Genomic DNA, 6,709 nt, shown 5'->3' with positions numbered 1-6,709 from the left:
GCCTCGCGACAGCAGGAAGTAGTATGACGTCACTTCCCTCCCAAGAGCGGCTCTGTAACTGAATAAATTATGTTAATCAAGCCGGCCCATATGTCGAGGGATGGGGGCGTGGGCGCTGAAGCCATCGCAATAAACTCGCGACGGCTTTAACGAACACATTATGTTAATGAACCACCTGTCACTGGGCGTAGCTTTGCCCAAATAAGGATTGCCACTGGAACGATATCGGCAGTGACACAAGCGGCGGTGACGTCACGCTCAAGAGCGCGGTGAACGGGAGAAGGGTGAATACCGTGGTGACATGACGTCACTAGCGAGGTACACCTCACCCTGGCGTTTCACGCTGATGAGGTAATGCAGAGTGGTGACGTCACAGAGTTGAAGTTTAAGTTGATTTAGATTCATTTTACATTGCTCCCTCCCTTGGGTGTGTGAGCTCAGCAACGTGGACATTATTGTGTATATACTGTGTGTGTATACACCGTGTGTATACACTGTGTGTGTGTGTACACTGTGTGTGTGTACACTGTGTGTGTACACTGTGTGTATGTACACAATGTGTGTGTACACTGTGTCACTGTGTGTCATTGTGTGTGTGTAGACTGTGTGCACACTGTGTGTGTCACTGTGTGTGTGTACACTGTGTGTGTGTATATATATGCACTGTGCGTTTACCCTGTGTGTGTACACTGTGTATATACTGTATGTACACTGTGTGTACACTGTGTGTGTACACTGTGTATACCCTGTGTGTGTACACTGTTTGTGTACACTGTGTATACACTGTGTGTGTACACTGTGTGTGTGTACACTATGTGTATAAACTGTGTGTACACTGTGTGTATAGACTGTGTGTATACTGTGTGTGTACACTGTGTGTACACTGTGTGTGTACACTGTGTGTATACACTGTGTGTGTGTGTAGACTGTGTATACACACACACAGTGTGTGTGTGTATAGGCCTATGATACCATCAGTAGGCCTGGGCTCTGGGTCGTTCTTCGTGCTTTTGGAGTACCTGACCCTCTGCTCACGATCATTAAGGACCTTCATGATGGTGAGCGGGCCCGGATAAAACTACGTACGTAGCCGGGAGTCAGAGCCATTCCCTGTACACCTTGGGGTGCGACAGGGATGTCCTCTGGCTCCCACATTATTTAACATCTATTTTGACCACGTAGTTCGTGAAGCCTTCAATAGCTGTACCGGGGGAATCTCCATATGGTACAGATATAATGGGAGGCTAATCGATGCCCAGGTGCGGTCAAGGGATGGCTCCCTATTGCTCAACCACGTTATGTATGCTGATGATTTGGTAATAGCTGCTCAGTCAGAGGAGGAGTTGGAGACGCTGCTTCTGAGACTGGAGCGTGCCACTAAGAGGTGGGGCCTTACCATCAGCCCCACCAAAACTAAGCACCTGCCTGGGTATTTTGTACCATCGGACACTCCACCCCCACAACTCCCAATCGGTGATGGGGCAGTTGTGGAGAGAGTGGAGAGTTTCCCATACCTGGGCAGTGTGCTTATGACTGGCTCCAGTTTAACAGCAGAGGTCTCACTCCGAATCAGTCGAGCGGCAATATCTTTTCATCGGTTGCGTAACGCTGTGTGGAAGCTACCTGGTCTGTCGCTCCGCACTAAGCTTCAGGTCTTCTCGGCCACGGTCATTCCCTCCCTTCTTTACACTTGCGAAACGTGGACCCCCCTAATGGAACATCTTCGCCGGTTAGAAACATTTAGGCTGGCCTGCCTACGATCCATCCTGGGTTTAACCAGACTGGATTGTGTGAGGAGCTCACAAATCCTTGAAAGATCTGGGCAGGGTCCCATCGGTGAGCTCCTCCGGCAGGCAAGGCTGCGATGGCAGGGTCATGTAGCCCGCATGCCCAGCCATCGCATGCCGAAACAGCTTTTGTTTGGCCGGATTGAGGGGGCTAAGCGGGCGCGGCACGGGCTAGAGAAGAGATGAAGTGATGTGGTACAGGAGGACGTGGAGCTGAGTGGACTTGCCGATGACTGGTACCAGCGGTGTCAAGATTGGCCTCTATGGAGGAGGCTCGTGAAGGATGCTACTGGGCAGTTTGAGGTAGTCGCCCTCCAACAACAACGGAGGGCGGAGGAGCGACGCTCAGAACAACGAGCGGAGCGCCGGGTGGCTAAAGCACAGCAGGTTGGCACAGTAGGGGGCACAGGTGGTGCATCAGTCAGTCATCTCAGTCAGTCGACCCGTGGCACCTGGGTCTGCCCCGTGACAGCGGGCGTTCGACACTTCACGTGGCCTCAGGGTGCACATAGCCTGGCACAAGCGTCGTGGTGACGTCACCGCCACTTAGTGGCGAATGGCGGTTGTTGTTGTGTATACACTGTGTGTGTACACTATGTGTGTATACACTATGTGTGTGTGTACACTGTGTGTGTACACTGTGTGTGTACACTGTGTGTATACACTGTGTGTGTACACTGTGTATACACTGTGTGTGTGTACACTGTGTGTGTACACTGTGTGTCCGCATTGAACCGAACCCCTGGCAAGGCCATCTACTTAATGACGAGAGAAAATTCACACTAAATGTCCTTTTCAATGAAGTCTTCCAGATGTAAATTGATACAAGCTTTTAATGAAGAAATAAAATCATCTAATTCAAAACACAACACAATTCAAAGATGTTTCATTTTAAAACTTCAAAACGGAGCATGGGGTACGTGCGTGAATGCGTCCTTCGTGTGCAAATGTTGTGACTTTCCTGGCCTGAAGGCCGTCAATGTGTTGGACCATTAAATGGTGCACAGCGTTTCAACAACAGCAGTGGGGTTTGCTTCAACCGATGGTTACGAACATCCAGACGTGAATCAGCAAGGAGCACTTCTAGTCCCAGTTAGACAAAATCTACGTCAACACGTAAGACAAAACTACAATTCGTGTTGTAGAGAATGTACCTCCTCCTATACGTTTAACTTTCAAGTGGTATGCCTTGTAACTGATGAATGATCCGAGCGTGCTCCCTATTTCAAAGACGATGAGTTGCTCCAGAGGCAGACGCTTCGTGGAACACAAAAGTACCCTTTGACCTGTATCACAAGAACAACGGGTCTCACCCGAGTTCTCTGTACAGGTTACTTCCAAAACACACACACACTTTGTCCTAACATCACTTATTCAATGTTTGACCCTCACAGACAAAATGTTACATGTACGCGCACAGTCAGACAAGTATTCTAAACTATTGACGGGCATATTAACAACACTGAATTACTGCAGCGAAATATACTGCATCACGTTACATCGTATTAACAAAAAGCTTTGAAAAAAAATCGCACAGTCTGCTTCACAGTGTATGTAAAACATACGATTGTGTCATTCAAAACGAGTAGGCCATTGCATGCTGGCGTCTGGGTCAAAATGTAGCAAATTCTAAACATTACCTACAAACCACACAACTGAGATGACGCATCAATTATCGCCCCCTACTGACAGGCTCTTGTCCACATGCAGGCTGATGCAGGGCCACCACCTTGTGCCACACAGGGGCAGCTGCTACTTGGGGATGCTCTTCGAGTGTTTGAGATGCGATATGATACAAAACTCCGAATTGCTGAGGCAATTAAGCAAGCACCGTATAAATGCAAATAATATGATAACATAGTGAATGCTTGGGAGCTTATTAACTCTCGCTCCGGGTTAGAGATCTACCCAACCCACAGGTCCACAAATACTGGCCGCTCTTACTCTGCAAGTTGACAAAGGTGAAGCTATTGGAGCTTCATTGTCTCAAGCTTACACATCGACTAACTGGTCTCCATTTGACTTCGTATTGTCGAAGAAGTCCAGCCACACCTCCACTTCCACAAATTGCTGGGAGTTGCCTCGCTCTGCCTCACAGTCAGAATTCTCCTCCTGCTTCACGTTGCCTCCATTGATGTGAAGGTCCCATTTTGGCGGTGAATCTTCATTTTCACATTTTACCGTCACTTTTTCGCTTTTCCCCATCACTTCACCACATTTCACCTTCACTTCTTCGTTCTTCACCTCGATACCTTTAAAAGTGTCCAAGCTGGAATTTTATTCTGGTTTTTGTTTCATGAGGGATGGGCTGATTACAGCACTTTGACTTTCACAAGATGATTTCAGACTCCGATTCCGCTCCTTGTGGATTTTCTGATGCCTGTGTGACTTCTCTGGTGTGTTGTAAGAGCAGATGACTGTGAAAATGCCTTCCCACACACACTGCACTTGAAGGGTTTCTCTCCTGTGTGTGTTCTCTGGTGTCTTTGAAGAACTGCTGACTGTGCAAATGCCTTCTCACACAGAGTGCACTTGAAGGGCTTCTCTCCTGTGTGTGTTTTCCAGTGTGTTTTAAGAGTAGATGAATCTGGAAATGCCTTCCCACACACAGTGCACTTGAAGGGCTTCTCTCCTGTGTGTGTTCGCTGGTGTTTTATAAGAGCAGATGAATCTGAAAATGCCTTCACACATACAGTTCACTTGAAGGGTTTCTCTCCCGTGTGTGTTCTCTGGTGTGTTTTAAGAGCAGATGACCGTGAAAATGCCTTCCCACACACAGTGCACTTGAAGGGTTTCTCTCCCGTGTGTGTTCTTTGGTGTGCTTGAAGATTGTGTGACTGTGCAAATGCCTTCACACACATACTGCACTTGAAGGGTTTCTCTCCCGTGTGTGTTCTCTGGTGGTTCTGAAGAACTGATGGCCATGCAAATGCCTTGTTACACACACTACACTTGAAGGGTTTCTCTCCTGTGCGAGTTATCTGGTGCTGTGTAAAATTTACAGTCCGATCCGTGCTGTATGCACGCTGGTCGCATTGTTGGCTTGTCGTACCGAGCTGCTGTGCTGACTGCCTTTGCTCCATCAGACCAGCATCAGCTGCAGACAGAAAAAAAGAATATCCACACCATCTACACGTCAGTATCGAGGCACAGAGGAATGCATATATACACAGTCACATATGACTTACACGTCTTTACTTATTCATATATTCATGAAATAGTGAAAAAGCTTCAAAAATTAATCACACGGGCTGTTATGGCACACAATGAGAGGGCAAATGGTCACGAATATACCTGGAAGCCCTCGTATCTTCAAAATGAATGTTCACCCAAAACTCCGAGCACACAATTTCGGCTGTCTGGCTACAAAAGGAATATTTATAAAAAGCTAAATTCAGCTGACATAGCAAAGAGTGTTGATGAAGCAAACACAACACGGGGGGGGGGGGGGGGGGGGGTGGAACCTCAAGGCCAGCACCCAGCGGCAGGGTAAACAGTGGGGTGGGAGGGAAAAGCCCCTGGGCAGATAAGAGTTGACTTAAGTTGGAGGGAGCGAGGGGATTATCGATGAGTCAACGGCGAGGAACGCAGGCACAGAGACAATGAGAAGGGGGGGGGGATGACGCGACCCCCCCCCAACGGCCAGAGCGCTCAAAACGTCCGCAAAGAGGATTCGATTGGATGCGCAAGGATGACGTCATGTGACCTGGGGGTTAAGGGGGGCTTTGGAGACATAAGGGGGCCGGAGGGGCGGAATGAATCAGAGTCCTTCTGGAGTGGCGGAGACCAGCCGTCCTCAGCGTCCCTGCGACGCATGCAGGGTGCAGCTGGAAACGGTCGGCCAGAAAAAGTCCCCGAGGCAAGCATCTTCCCCAGCCCCCATGGGGCAGCTGAAGAGGTGAGTGGGTACGGGGAGGGGGGCCAATTCCGTCAGCTCGAGCTTGGGGGATAGACGCACTCTGCGACGGCCAGGTGACAGGAGGTTAGGCGCTGTCCGAAGGGTGCTGGCTGGAGGGGGCCATAAACGGGGGTCCCTATTCAGAAATAAATCTGAGCACAGACTGACGTTGTGACGCGTGGTGCATGTGTGCGTGTGAAGAGCGGTGGGACAGCGGTCGGCGTACGACGGTGTGTGGGTGACTATAAATCAGTGTGGGTGTGACGCGCACGCATATTAAAATACCAACGGTTGCCCGCGCCGGCGCGTGTTTGTGCGTGCACCGCAGTGTTAACGGTGAGACACACGGGAGTGTCACTAGTGTCTGTGCGTGCACCAACGGTGAGACACACGGGAGTGTCACTAGTGTTTGTGCGTGCACCGCAGTGTTAACGGTGAGACACACGGGAGTGTCACTAGTGTCTGTGCGTGCACCACAGTGTTAACGGTGAGACACACGCGAGTGTCACTAGTGTCTGTGTGTGCACCGCGGTGTTAACGGTGAGACACACACGAGTGGGTGGGTGGGGGGGGGGCATCAGCCCCCACCCATTAGACGTGGCGCCCACCCCCCGCTCGTGGTGAGAGGGAGATCAGCCCCTACGTAATGGGGAGTGGGGGGGGGCATCAGCCCCCACAAACGCTGGGGATGAACAGATCCGACTTCAGCTGCATGTGTGTGTTGTGTTAACTTCCTGTTTCCATTCGTATAAAGTTCCAGAGGAAAACAAAAATAAACTATTGTTTTGATATAACCTCCGTGTGCAATAGAGTTAATAGACTTTACTGCAAACACAAACTTGACACTGTCACACACTGCCATGAGTAAACAGGTGGTGGTGTGACCAGAACCATGCCTGGCCACCTTCATCTGCTCAGCATTAATTCTTCCTCACTCCACCAATGAATCGAGGATCAATCAACATAGCCGAGGTTATCCGTGTCTCTGTCTCTCTCTCCCCGTGGTGAAGGTGTTCCCCTCCAC

The sequence above is a fragment of the Petromyzon marinus genome, unplaced genomic scaffold (assembly GCF_048934315.1).
Source record: "Petromyzon marinus isolate PM22_M1 ecotype Great Lakes invasive population unplaced genomic scaffold, UKy_Petmar_22M1.pri1.0 PM_G_Scaffold_47, whole genome shotgun sequence".
Lineage (NCBI taxonomy): Eukaryota > Metazoa > Chordata > Hyperoartia > Petromyzontiformes > Petromyzontidae > Petromyzon > Petromyzon marinus.
The sequence above is the reverse complement of the archived record's forward strand: the minus strand, read 5'-3'. Positions refer to the sequence as shown.